Raw genomic sequence first — 15673 nt, forward strand, 5'->3', positions numbered from 1 at the left:
CCGAATTCTTTCGCCTATATATACTCATATACCTTGAAAACATCCGAGAGCACCACGAAACCCTATTTCCACCGCCGCAACCTTCTATACCCGTGAGATCCCATATTGGGGCCTTTTCTGGCACTCTGCCGGAGGGGGAATCGATCACCGATGGCTTCTACATCAACACCATAGCCTCTCCGATGATGTGTGAGTAGTTTACCTCAGACCTTCGGGTCCATAGTTATTAGCTAGATGGCTTCTTCTCTCTCTTTGGATCTCAATACAAAGTTCTCCTCGATCGTCTTGGAGATCTATTTGATGTAATTCTTTTTGTGGTATTCGCGAGATCTCATCTTGGAGCCTTCGCCGACACTCTGCCGGAGGGGGAATCGACCACGGAGGGCTTCTACATCAACATCCTTGCCCTTCCGATGAGTTGTGAGTATTTTACCACAGACCTACAGGTCCATAGTTATTAGCTAGATGGCTTCTTCTCTCTTTTTGGATCTCAATACAATGTTCTCCCCCTCTCTTGTGGAGATCTATTCGATGTAAACTCTTTTTGCGGTGCGTTTGTCGAGATCCGATGAATTGTGGGTTTATGATCAAGTTTATCTATGAATAATATTTGAATCTTCTCTGAATTCTTTTATGTATGATTGAGTTATCTTTGCAAGTCTCTTCAAATTATCAGTTTGGTTTGGCCTACTAGATTGATCTTTCTTGCCATGGGAGAAGTGCTTAGCTTTAGGTTCAATCTTGCGGTGTCCTTTCCTAGTGACAACAGGGGCAGCAAGGCACGTATTGTATTGTTGCCATCGAGGATAAAAAGATGGGGTTTACTCCCTCCATTTTTATATACAAGGCCACAAACTCAAATTACAGGTACCAAGATAAAATTTAATACATGTTTGGCAAGCTAGTTTTTCTTTTTGTTTACTGGGATCATTCATACACTACATGCATGCAAGAAAACTGAGTGGAGTAAGTAATTGAGTGTCATTATGACTGCAGGCATGCAAGTATTAAATAGGTTGCCAGTACGAGGAAATATCATTTACTTTTGTCTCGATTACTGTTAGTGGCCTTGTATAGATGCAAAATGTATATTTCATAGTGGCCTTGTATAAGTAAATGGAGGGAGTATATCAAATTGCTTGAGTTTATCCCTCTACATCATGTCATGTTGCCTAATGCATTACTCTGTTCGTATGAACTTAATACTCTAGATGCATGCTGGATAGCGGTCGATGTGTGGAGTAATAGTAGTAGATGCAGAATCATTTTGATCTACTTGTCGCGGACGTGTTGCCTATATACATGATCATGCCTAGATATTCTCATAACTATGCACTTTTCTATCAATTGCTCGACAGTAATTTGTTCACCCACCGTAATACTTATGCTATCTTGAGAGAAGCCACTAGTGAAACCTAAGGCCCCCGAGTCTATTTTCCATCATATAAGTTTCCGATCTATTTTACTTTGCAATCTTTATTTTCCAATCTATATCATAAAAATACCAAAAAAATTATCTTATTATCTCTATCAGATCTCACTTTTGCAAGTGGTCGTGAAGGGATTGACAACCCCTTTATCGCGTTAGTTGCAAGGTTCTTATTTGTTTGTGCAGGTACGAGGGATTTGAGTGTAGCCTCCTACTGGATTGATACCTTGGTTCTCAAAAATTGAGGGAAATACTTATGCTACTTTGCTGCATCACCCTTTCCTCTTCAAGGGAAAACCAACACATGCTCAAGAGGTAGCAACATGACACCACTAAAGGAAGAACAACATACATATCATCAAAATATTGAGCTTATACCAACTTCGCATGATTACTTATAATAAGACTTCTCCCATGGCCTCAAGAACAAAAGTAACTACTCACAAATCATAACCATGTTCAAGATCATAGGTGTATTGAATATGCACGAGGATCTGAACATATAATCTTCCACAGAATAGACCAACTAGCATCAACTACAAGATGTGATCAACACTACTAGCAACCCAGAGGTACTAATCTGAGGTTTTGGGACAAAGGTTGATTACAACAGATGAACTAGGGTTTGAGATGAGATGGTGCTGGTGAAGATGTTGATGAAGATTAGTCCTCCCATGATGAGAGTATCCTTGGTGATGTCGATGGCTTCAATTTCCCCCTCCCGGCAGAGTCGCTCCACCGGAGAGCAAAAGTGCTCCTGCCCAGGTTCCGCCTCGAGACGGCGGCACTCCATCCCGAAGTCTTCTTATGATTTTTCTAGGGCAAATAGCACCATATAGGAGAAGGAGGCCCCCGGAGGCCTGCTGGTGGGGAAACGAGCTCACACGGCGCGCCTCGGGGGGGCGCCACCTGAGCTCGTGACTCTCTGGTGGGTCCCCTCCTGGTATTTCTTCCGCCAGTATTTTTTATTAACTCCAAAATAATTCTTTGTAAATTTTTAGGTCATTTTGAGCTCTCGGGAATATTTATCTCTGTTGTACCTTTTTCAGGTTAATAATTCCAGCTGCCGGCAATTTCCCTCTTCATGTGAAACTTGCAAAAAAAGAGAAAAGGCATTAGAATTGCTTCATAAAGTGAAATAATAACTCAAAACATTAACAATAGGAAAACATGATGCAAAATGGACGTATTACGAGCCACCGGACGTCCGATACTACCTGCGTGCAACCAGTAGGGTTTCGGCCCATGTATCCCTCTCTACCTCTAGACTATAAATACTCGTCCCCTACCTCCTTCGTAGGGTTAGCAAAGCATACACAAAGAACTAGAGATAGATTTTCTCATATCTACCCCCTCTCCTTTGGAGATAAAGGTCTCCTTTGGAGAAGAACCCCCTAGTGGGATTTATCAAGGACTCCCTTCTGGAGAAAATCTACCCCCTCAAGACCTCACTTCCTCCATGGATATGGGAAGAACTACCTCTTTTAGTCGTGCCTTTTGTTGATTGTGGATCTATGTGCTCGTATGGGATTTGTGGAGATAGTGAATGTGCGACTTGTGTGTTCTTGCCTTTGAGTGTTTTCTCTTGGTTGTTCCTCTTGAGTTCATCCTTCTCCACCTCCTAATGTCAAAGGTTGAGCCACTTAGGGTTCCACCCTACATCACATCGGCCCTACCCGCTCACCTCTCAAGGAAAAAGAAGGGGGGCACAACAACCAATCTGCTCGACCTCTCAACCAAGCTATTAGATGGCCTATCTATAGTGGACAATCTGTTTTCTCAATAAATTAATAGGAATTTTCGTCAAAAATGGGAGGCCAAAAACAAGTTAAATTTGCATGTATGATTTATTGCATGTACTTTTATCTATAAAAATGTCTAATATTTAGTTATAGAGGTAGTAATTAATAAAGGTGTTTGTTGCCATACATGTGCCCGTTCACTGTGTAGTTTTCTTCATGTGGAGTATGAGAACACTATAATGACAGAACAATGTTTGTTTCCCTTACTTTTCAGCTAAATCACTATTACTCTATAGCAAAGAGCATCATCATGGTTCACTTTAAGAATCTATTTTATTTCAAGAACATGAACCATATTCTCCAATATACATGTGAGCAATCAGACAATCACAACAATCACACTTATTCTACTTAGTCAAAACCAAGCACATCATGAACTTGTTGGTTTAAAAGCATCTGAAGTAGAAAACATGAAGGAAGAATATTGCTATAAAGAGTTATAACCATACCACTAAGATGGCCATATGAGTGAATCCCTTGTGCTTGTCCAGTCAACAAACTATGCTAAACTTCTTAACTCAGCCAATGGTTGTACTATCCCAATACGACATTCTTGTCATTTTAGATACCTTGTGTTGACTATGAAGTACCGATAAAAAATCATTGGATCCTTCCATTGGAAGACATTCTTGTCCACCTGCAAATACAGAGGTAAACCATTTTCATATCAATGTCAAGTAATATCATGTACTCTGTCCAAACTATGGACCTGCATCAAGTTAAAGAATCTCAATTATAAACTAGTTACAAATACTTCATTACTTAGTATCCGTAGGATGGAATCCTATGCAATTAATACATGGTACAAGACAACTATGTAGTCTTCCAAAGGAGTGAATACCAAAGCAATGAGTGGAACAGAGGAAGATGATTATTGCTACCTCTCCTAAAATAGACTTTTGCCTCACTTTTTATATATAAAGCAACAAACAAAGTACATGGCCGAACGAAACAAGGTGGTTTTTGTTGGGGAACGTCGTAATTTCAAAAAAAATCCTACATACACGCAAGATCATGGTGATGCATAGCAACGGGAGGGGAGAGTGTGTCCACATACCCTCGTAGACCGAAAGCGGAAGCGTTAGCACAACGCGGTTGATGTAGTCGTATGTCTTCACGATTCAACCGATCAAGTACCGAACGCACGGCACCTCCGAGTTCTGCACACGTTCAATTCAATGACATCCCTCGAACTCCGATCCAGCCGAGCTTTGAGGGAGAGTTCCGTCAGCACGACGGCGTGGTGACGATGATGATGTTCTACTGACGCAGGGCTTCGCCTAAGCACCGCTACGATATTATTGAGGTGGATTATCATGGAGGGGGGCACCGCACACGGCTAAGAGATCCAAGGGATCAATTGTTGTGTCTAGAGGTGCCCCCTGCCCCCATATATAAAGGAGGCCGACCAGCCTTGGGGAGCACCAAGGAGGGGAGGAGTCCTCCTCCTAGTAGGAGTGGGACTCCCCTCTTTCCTAGTCCAACTAGGAAAAGGAAGGGGGGAGGAAGGAGAGGGAAATGAGAAGGAAAGGGGGGGCGCGTGATACGTCTCCAACGTATCTATAATTTTTTATTATTCCATGCTATTATATTACGCCTTTTGGATGTTTATGGGCTTTATTTTACACATTTATATCATTTTTGGGACTAACCTACTAATCGGAGGCCCAGCCCATATTGTTGTTTTTTGCCTATTTCAGTATTTCGAAGAAAAGGAATATCAAATGGAGTCCAAACGGAATAAAACCTTCGGGAGCGTGGTTTTGGAACGAACATGATCTAGAGGACTTGGAGTGCAAGTCAAGAAGCAGCCGAGGCTCCCACGAGATAGGAGGGCGCCCCCCTATAGGGCATGCCCCCCTGTCTCGTGGGCCCCTCGGGTGTTCACCGACGTACTTCTTCCTCCTATATATACCTATGTACCCCGAAAACATCTACGAGCAGGACGAAACACAATTTCCACCACCGTAACCTTCTGTATCCGCGACATCTCATCTTGGAGCCTTCGCCGGCACTCTGCCGGAGGGGGAATCCACCACGGAGGGCTTCTACATCAACATCCTTGCCCCTCCGATGAGTTGTGAGTAGTTTACCACAGACCTACGAGTCCATAGTTATTAGCTAGATGGGTTATTCTCTCTTTTTGGATCTCAATACAATGCTCTCCCCCTCTCTCGTGGAGATCTATTCGATGTAAACTCTTTTTGCGGTGTGTTTGTCGAGATCCGATGAATTGTGGGTTTATGATCAAGTTTATCTATGAATAATATTTGAATCTTCTCTGGATTCTTTTATGTATGATTGAGTTATCTTTGCAAGTCTCTTCGAATTATCAGTTTGGTTTGGCCTACTAGATTGATCTTTTTTTCCATGGGAGAAGTGATTAGCTTTGGGTTCAATCTTGCGGTGTCCTTACCCAGTGACAGAAAGCGTTGCAAGGCACGTATTGTATTGTTGTCATCGAGGATAACAAGATGGGGTTTATATCATGTTGCTTGAGTTTATCCCTCTACATCATGTCATCTTGCTTAATTTGTTACTCTGTTCTTATGAACTTAATACTCTAGATGCAGGCAGGAGTCGGTCGATGTGTGGAGTAATAGTAGTAGATGCAGGCAGGAGTCGGTCTACTTGTTGCGGACGTGATGCCTATTTACATGATCATGCCTAGATAATCTCATAATTATTCGCTTTTCTATCAATTGCTCGACAGTAATTTGTTCACCCACCGTAATACTTATGCTATCTTGAGAGAAGCCACTAGTGAAACCTATGGCCCCCGGGTCTATCTCTTATCATATTTGCTTCCAATCTACTTTTATTTGCATCTTTACTTTTTGCATCTATATTATAAAATACCAAAAATATATTTATCTTATCTTACTATCTCTACCAGATCTCACTTTCGCAAGTGGCCGTGAAGGGATTGACAACCCCTTTATTGCGTTGGTTGCGAGTTCTTTGTTTGTTTGTGTAGGTGCATGGGACTTTTGAGGAGCCTCCTACTGGATTGATACCTTGGTTCTCAAAAACTGAGGAAAATACTTATGCTACTATTGCTGCATCACCCTCTCCTCTTCGAGGAAAACCAACGCAAGCTCAAGACGTAGCAAGAAGGATTTCTGGCGTCGTTGCCTGGGAGGCCTTCGCTCAAGTCAAGACATACCAAGTACCCATCACAAACTCATCTCCCTCGCATTTACATTATTTGCCATTTGCCTCTCGTTTTCCTCTCCCCCACTTCACCCTTGCTGTTTTTTTCGCCCTCTCTTTCTCAATCTCCTCCTCTCTTTTTTGCTTGCCTTTTTCTGTTTTCTTGTGTGTTGGATTACTTGTTGCCATGGCGCAAGATAATACCAAATTGTGTGATTTCTCGAATACCAATAGTAATGATTTCCTTAGCACTCTAATTGCTCCTCTTAATGATGTTGAGTCTTGTGAAATCAATACTTCTTTGTTGAATCTTGTTATGAAAGATCAATTTGCCGGCCTTCCTAGTGAAGATGCCGCTACTCATCTAAACAACTTTGTTGATTTGTGTGATATGCAAAAGAAGAAAGATACGGATAAAGATATTGTCAAATTGAAGTTATTTCCGTTTTCACTTAGAGATCGTGCTAAAGTTTGGTTTTCATCTTTGCCTAGAAATAGTATTGATTCTTGGAACAAGTGCAAAGATGATTTTATCTCTAAGTATTTTCCTCCCGCTAAGATCATCACTCTTAGGAACGATATCATGAATTTTAAACAACTTGATCATGAGCATGTTGCCCAATCTTGGGAAAGAATGAAATTGATGCTTCGCAATTTCCCTACTCATGGTTTGAATTTATGCATGGTCATACAAAAAATTTATGCCGGTTTGAACTTTGCTTCTAGAAATCTCTTAGATTCGGTAGCGGGAGGCACGTTTATGGAAATCATGTTAGGAGATGCTACAAAACTTCTTGATAATATTATGGCTAATTATTCTCAATGGCACACCGAAAGATCTTCTAGTAAAAAAGTTCATGCTATAGAAGAAATCAATGTTTTGCGTGGAAAGATGGATGAACTTATGAAATTGTTTGCTACTAAAAATACTCCTCTTGATCCCAATGATATGCCTTTGTCTTCTTTGATTGAGAATAATAATGAATCTATGGATGTGAATTTTGTTGGTAGGAATAGTTTTGGAAACAATGCTTATAGATGAAACTTTAATGTAGACCGTTCCCTAGTAATTCCTCTAATAATTATGGAAATTCCTACAATAATTCTTATGGTAATTTTAATAAGATGCCCTCTGATTTTGAGAATAGTGTGAAAGAATTTATGATTTCTCAAAAGAATTTTAATGCTTTGCTTGAACAAAAATTGCTCAAAGTTGATGGTTTGGCTAGGAACGTTGATAGACTTTCGCTTGATGTTGATTCTCTTAAACTTAGATCTTCTCCTCCTAAGCATGATATCAATGAGTCTCTCAAAGTAATGAGAATTTCCATTGATGAGTGCAAGGAAAGAACCGCTAGATTGCATGCTAAAAAAGATAGCTTTATAAAAGCGTGTTCTTCTAGTTTCCATGAAAATAATGATGAGGATCTTAAAGTTATTGATGCGTCTCCTATTAGATCTATGTTTTGCAATATCAATCTTGATAATTATGGGACTGATGATGAGTCAACTTTACCTAGAAGGCGTCCCAAGAATTCGGAGTTTTTAGATCTTGATGCTAAATTTGGTAAAAGTGGGATTGGAGATGTCACAACTTTAAATAGCATTGAACCCACTATTTCGGATTTCAAGGATTTTGATTATGATAATTGTTCTTTATAAGGTTGTATTTCCTTGTTGCAATCCGTTGTTAATTCTCCTCATGCTTATAGTCAAAATAAAGGTTTTACCAAACATATTGTTGATGCCTTGATGCAATCTTATGATGAAAAACTTAATTTGGAAGTTTCTATACCTAGAAAACTTAATGATGAGTGGGAACCTACTATAAAGATTACAATTAAAGATTATGAGTGTTTTGCTTTGTGTGATTTGGGTGCTAGTGTTTCCACGATTCCGAAAACTTTATGTGATATTCTAGGTTTCCATGATCTTGATGATTGCTCTTTAAATTTGCACCTTGCGGATTCCACCATTAAAAAGCCAGTGGGAAGAATCAATGATGTTCTCATCGTTGCAAATAGAAATTTGGTGCCCGTGGATTTTATCGTTCTTGATATAGATTGCAATCTTTCTTGCCCTATTATTCTTGGTAGACCTTTCCTTAGAACGATTGGCGCGATTATTGATATGAAGGAAGGGAATATTAGATTCCAATTTCCATTAAAGAAATGCATGGGGCACTTTCCAAGAAAGAAAGTCAAATTACCTTATGAATCTATCATGAGGGCTACTTATGAATTTAGTGCCAAAGATAGCACTCGTTAGATCTATCTTCGCTTTTAAGCCTAGCTAGGGACGTTAAACGATAGCGCTAGTTGGGAGGCAACCCAATTTTCTTTATGTTTTTTTTGTTTTTGCTCCTGTTTAGTAATAAATCTTGCATCTATCTTCTGTTTAGATGTGTTTTTATCTTTTAATTAGTGTTTGTGTCAAGTAGAACCTATAGGATAACCTATGATGGTAGTTGATTTGATTCAGCTGAAAAACAGAAACTTTGCACGCACGAATATAATTTTGTTAAATCACACGAACGTGTTTCTGCGTTGATTCTTTTTGCTGCTGATCAATAAACAAATTTTCCAGGACTTACTATTTTGGTAGGATTTTTAGAGTTCCAGAAGTTTGCGTTAGTTACAGATTGCTACATACTGTTCTGTTTTTGACAGATTCTGTTTTTCGTGTGTTGTTTGCTTATTTTGTTGCTTCTATGGCTAGTAAAATAGTTTATAAACCATAGAGAAGTTGGAATAAAGTAGGTTTAACACCAAAATAAATAATGAATGAGTTCATTGCAGTACCTTATGTTGTGGTTTTCTTTTCTTTCACTAACGGAGCTTATAAGATTTCCTGTTGAGTTTTGTGTTGTGAAGTTTTCAAGTTTTGGGTAAAGCTTTTATGTACTATGGAATAAGGAGTGGCAAGAGCCTAAGCCTGGGGATGACCAAGGCACCCCAAGATATTCAAGGATAGCCAAAAGCCTAAGCTTGGGGATGCCCTGGGAAGGCATCCCCTCTTTTGTCTTCGTTCATAGGTAACTTTACTTGGAGCTATATTTTCATTTGCCACATGACATGTGTTTTGCTTGGAGCGTCGTGTATTATATTAGTCTTTGCTTTTTAGTTTACCACAATCATCCTTTCTGTACACACCTTTTGGGATAAGCCTATTTGATTAGAATTTGCTAGAATACTCTATGTGCTTCACTTATATCTTTTGAGCTTGATGGTTTTTGCTCTAGTGCTTCACTTATATCCTTTTAGAGCACGGTGGTGACTTATTTTTGTAGAAATTACTAGTCTCTCATGATTCACTTATATCTTTTTGAGAGTCTTTTAGAACAGCACGGTATTTGCTATGGTTATAAAATTGGTCCTAGAATGGTAGGCATCCAAGTTAGGTATAAAAAAAACTATCATAGTGAATGAATTGGATGCTATGATCAATTTGATACTTGATAATTGTTTTGAGATATGAAGGTAGTGATATTAAATTCATTCTAGTTGGGTGATTATGAATTTAAAGAATGCTTGTGTTGAAGTTAGCAAGTCCTGTAGCATGCACGTATGGTTAAAGTTGTGTAACAAATTTGAAACATGAAGTGTACCTGGCTTGTGCATCCTTATGAGTGGCGTCGGGGACGAGCGATGGTCTTTTCCTACCAATCTATCCCCCTAGGAGCATGCGCGTAGTACTTGATTTTTGATGACTTCTAAATTTTTGCAATAATTATATGAGTTCTTTTGACTAATGTTGAGTCCATGGATTGTATGCACTTTTACCTTTCCGCCATTGCTAGCCTCTTCGGTACCGTGCATTGCCCTTTTTCACCTTGAGAGTTGGTGCAAATTTCGCCGGTGCATCGAAACCCCGTGATACGATACGCTCTATCACACATAAACCTCCTTATATCTTCATCAAAACAGCCACCATACCTACCTATTATGGCATTTCCATAGCCATTCCGAGATATATTGACATGCAACTTTCCACCATTCTGTTCATCATCATGACATACTTTACTTTTGTCATATTGCCATTGCATGATCATGTAGTTGACATCGTATTTGTGGCAAAGCCACCATGCATTAATTTTCATACATGTCACTCTTGATTCATTGCATCATCCCGGTACACTGCCGGAGGCATTCATTTAGAGTCATGTCTTGTTCTAGTTTCGAATTGTAATTCTTATGTTGTAATCAATAGAAGTGTGATGATCATCATTATTAGAACATTGCCCAAAGAAAAAAAAAAGAAAAAAAGAAGAAATGCCAAAAGAAAAAAAAGAAAGGCCCAAAAAAATAAAATAAAGAAAATAAAGAAAATAAATAAAAAGGGAATGTTACTATCTCTTTTTCCACATTTGTGCTTCAAAGTAGCACCTTGTTCTTCATGTAGCGAGTCTCATATATTGTGCTTCAAAGTAGCACCATGTTTTTCATATAGTGAGTCTCATAAGTTGTCTTTTTCATACTAGTGGGAATTTTTTATTATAGAACTTGGCTTGTATATTCCTACGATGGGCTTCTTCAAATGCCCTAGGTCTTCGTGAGCAAGCGAGTTGGATGCACACCCACTAGTTTTCTTTTGTTGAGCATTCATAGCTCTAGTGCATCCGTGGCATGGCAATCCCTACTCCTCATGTTGATATCAATTGATGGGCATCTCCATTGCCCGTTGATTATCCTCGTCAATGTGAGACTTTCTCCTTTTTTTTCTCCACACAATCCCCATCATCATATTCTATTCCACCCATAGTGTTATATCCATGGCTCACGCTCATGTATTGCGTGAAGGTTGAAAAAGTTTGAGATTATTTAAGTATGAAACAATTGCTTGGCTTGTCATCGGGGGTATAGAAGTTGGGAACATCTTTGTGTGATGAAAATGAAGCATAGCCTAACTATATGATTTTGTAGGGATGAACTTTCTTTTGCCATGTTATTTTGAGAAGACATGATTACTTTGATTAGTATGCTTGAAGTGTTACTATTTCTTTTATCAATATGAACTTTTATTTTGAATCATTTGGATCTGAACATTCATGCCACAATAAAGAAAATTACATTATGAATTATGCTAGGTAGCATTCCACATCAAAAATTCTCTTTTTATCATTTACCTACTCGAGGACGAGCATGAATTAAGCTTGGGGATGCTTGATACGTCTCCAACGTATCTATAATTTTTGATTGTTCCATGCTATTATATTACCCCTTTTGGATGTTTATGGACTTTATTTTACTCATTTATATCATTTTTGGGACTAACCTACTAACCGGAGGCCCATCCCATATTGCTGTTTTTTTGCCTATTTCAGTATTTCGAAGAAAAGGAATATCAAATGGAGTCCAAATGGAATGAAACCTTCAGGAGCGTGATTTTTGGAACGAACGTGATCCAAAGGACTTGGAGTGCAAGTCAAGAAGCAGCCGAGGCTCCCCCGAGATAGGAGGGCGCCCCCCTCCTATAGGGCGCGCCCCCCTGTCTCGTGGGCCCCTCGGGCGTCCACTGACGTACTTCTTCCTCCTATATGTACCTATGCACCCCAAAAACATCCAGGAGCAGGACGAAACACAATTTCCACCACCGTAACCTTCTGTATCCGCGAGATCTCATCTTGGAGCCTTCGCCGGCACTTTGCCGGAGGGGGAATCGACCACAGAGGGCTTCTACATCAACATCCTTGCCCCTCCGATGAGTTGTGAGTAGTTTACCACAGACCTATGGGTCCATAGTTATTAGCTAGATGGCTTCTTCTCTCCTTTTGGATCTCAATACAATGTTCTCCACCTCTCTCGTGGAGATCTATTCGATGTAAACTCTTTTTGCAGTGTGTTTGTCGAGATCCGATGAATTGTGGGTTTATGATCAAGTTTATCTATGAATAATATTTGAATCTTCTCTGGATTCTTTTATGTATGATTGAGTTATCTTTGCAAGTCTCTTCGAATTATCAGTTTGGTTTGGCCTACTAGATTGATCTGTCTTGCCATGGGAGAAGTGCTTAGCTTTGGGTTCAATCTTGCGGTGTCCTTACCCAGTGACAGAAAGGGTTGCAAGGCACGTATTGTATTGTTGCCATCGAGGACAACAAGATGGGGTTTATATCATATTGCTTGAGTTTATCCCTCTACATCATGTCATCTTGCTTAATGCGTTACTCTGTTCTTATGAACTTAATACTCTAGATGCAGGCAGGAGTCGGTCGATGTGTGGAGTAATAGTAGTAGATGCAGGCAGGAGTCGGTCTAGTTGTTGCGGATGTGATGCCTATATACATGATCATGCCTAGATAATCTCATAATTATTCGCTTTTCTATCAATTGCTCGACAGTAATTTGTTCACCCACTGTAATACTTATGCTATCTTGAGAGAAGCCACTAGTGAAACCTATGGCCCCCGGGTCTATCTCTTATCATATTTGCTTCCAATCTACTTTTATTTGCATCTTTACTTTTTGCATCTATATTATAAAATACCAAAAATATATTTATCTTATCTTACTATCTCTATCAGATCTCACTTTCGCAAGTGGCCGCGAAGGGATTGACAACCCCTTTATTGCGTTGGTTGCGAGTTCTTTGTTTGTTTGTGTAGGTGCGTGGGACTTTTGAGGAGCCTCCTACTGGATTGATACCTTGGTTCTCAAAAATTGAGAGAAATACTTACGCTACTATTGCTGCATCACCCTCTCCTCTTCGAGGAAAACCAACGCAAGCTCAAGACGTAGCAGCGCGCCCCTCTCCCTAGTCCAATTTGGACCCCCTATAGGGAGGGGGCGCAGATGCCCCTTGTGGGCTGCTTTCCCTCTTCCCTATGGCCCATGTAGGCCCAATAGTCCCCTTGGGGTTTCTGATAACCCCCCGGCACTCTGATAAATACCCAAATCACTCGGAACCTTTCCGATGTCCGAATATAGTCGTCCAGTATATCGATCTTTACGTCTCGACCATTTCGAGACTCCTAGTCATGTCCCCGATCTCATCCGGGACTCCGAACTACCTTCGGTACATCAAAACACATAAACTCATAATATAACCGTCATCGAACTTTAAGCGTGCAGACCCTACGGGTTCGAGAACTATGTAGACATGACCAAGACACGTCTTTGGTCAATAACCAATAGCGGAACCTGGATGCTCATATTGTCTCCCACATATTCTACGAAGATCTTTATCGGTCATACCACATAACAACGTATGTTGTTCCCTTTGTCATCGGTATGTTACTTGCCCGAGATTCGATCGTAATACCTAGTTCAATCTCGTTACCGGCAAGTCTCTTTACTCGTTCCGTAATACATCATCCTGTAACTAACTCATTAGTTACAATGCTTGCAAGGCTTATAGTGATGTGCATTACCGAGTGGGCCCAGAGATACATCTCCGACAATCGGAGTGACAAATCCTAATCTCGAAATACGCCAACCCAACAAGTACCTTCGGAGACACCTGTATAGGACCTTTATAATCACCCAGTTATGTTGTGACGTTTGGTAGCACACAAAGTGTTCCTCTGGTAAACGGGAGTTGCATAATCTCATAGTTATAGGAACATGTATAAGTCATGAAGAAAGCAATAGCAACATACTAAATGATCAAGTGCTAAGCTAACGGAATGGGTCAAGTCAATCACATCATTCTCCCAATGATGTGATCCCATTAATCAAATGACAACTCATGTTTATGGTTAGGAAACTTAACCATCTTTTATTAACGAGCTAGTCAAGTAGAGGCATACTAGTGACACTATGTTTGTCTATGTATTCACACATGTATTATGTTTCCGGTTAATACAATTCTAGCATGAATAATAAACATTTATCATGAAATAAGGAAATAAATAATAACTTTATTATTGCCTCTAGGGCATATTTCCTTCAGTCTCCCACTTGCACTAGAGTCAATAATCTAGTTCACATCGCCATGTGATTTAACACCAATATTCATATCTGTATATGATTAACACCCATAGTTCACATCGTCATGTGACCAACACCCAAAGGGTTTACTAGAGTCAATAATCTAGTTCACATTGCTATGTGATTAACACCCAAAGAGTACTAAGGTGTGATCATGTTTTGCTCGTGAGAGAAGTTTAGTCAACGGGTCTGTCACATTCAGAGCCGTATGTATTTTGCAAAAATATTCTATGTCTACAATGCTCTGTACGGAGCTACTCTAGCTAATTGCTCCCACTTTCAATATGTATCCAGATTGAGACTTAGAGTCATCTGGATCAGTGTCAAATCTTGCATCGACGTAACCCTTTACGACGAACCTCTTGTCACCTCCATAATCGAGAAACATATCCTTATTCCACTAAGGATAATTTTGACCAATGTCCAGTGATCTACTCCTAGATCACCATTGTACTCCCTTGCCAAACCAGGGCATAGTATACAATAGGTCTGGTCCATAGCATGGCATACTTTTATAGAACCTATGACTGAGGCATAGGGAATGACTTTCATTCTCTTTCTATTTTCTGCCGTGGTCGGGATTTGAGTCTTACTCAATTTCATACCTTTGCAACACAGGCAAGAACTCTTTCTTTGACTGTTCCATTTTGAACTACTTCAAAATCTTGTCAAGGTATGTACTCATTGAAAATCTTATCAAGCGTCTTGATCTATCTCAATAGATCTTGATGCTCAATATGTAAGTAGCTTTACTGAGGTCTTTCTTTTAAAGAACTCCTTTCAAACACTTCTTTATGCTTTCCAGAAAAATTCTACATCATTTCTGATCAACAATATGTCACTCACATATACTTATCAGAAAGGTTGTAGTGCTCCCACTCACTTTATTGTAAATACAGGCTTCACTACAAGTCCGTATAATACTATATGCTTTGATCAACTTATCAAAGCGTATATTCCAACTCCGAGATGCTTGCACTAGTCCATAGATGGATCGCTGGAGCTTGCAAATTTTGTTAGCACCTTTAGGATTGACAAAACCTTCTGGTTGTATCATATACAACTCTTCTTTAAGAAAACCATTAAGGAATGCAATTTTGACATCCATTTGCTAGATTTCATAAAATTTGGCAATTGCTAACATGATTTGGACACATTTAAGCATCGCTACAGTTGAGAAAATCTCATTGTAGTCAACACCTTGAACTTGTCGAAAACCTTTTTGCGACAAGTCGAGCTTTGTAGATAGTAACACTACTATCAATGTTCGTCTTCCTCTTGAAGGTCCATTTATTTTCTATGGCTTGCCGATCATCGGGCAAGTCCACCAAAGTCCACACTTTGTTCTCATACATGGATCC

Source organism: Triticum aestivum, chromosome 7B, assembly GCF_018294505.1.
Source record: "Triticum aestivum cultivar Chinese Spring chromosome 7B, IWGSC CS RefSeq v2.1, whole genome shotgun sequence".
NCBI classification, from domain to species: Eukaryota; Viridiplantae; Streptophyta; class Magnoliopsida; order Poales; family Poaceae; genus Triticum; species Triticum aestivum.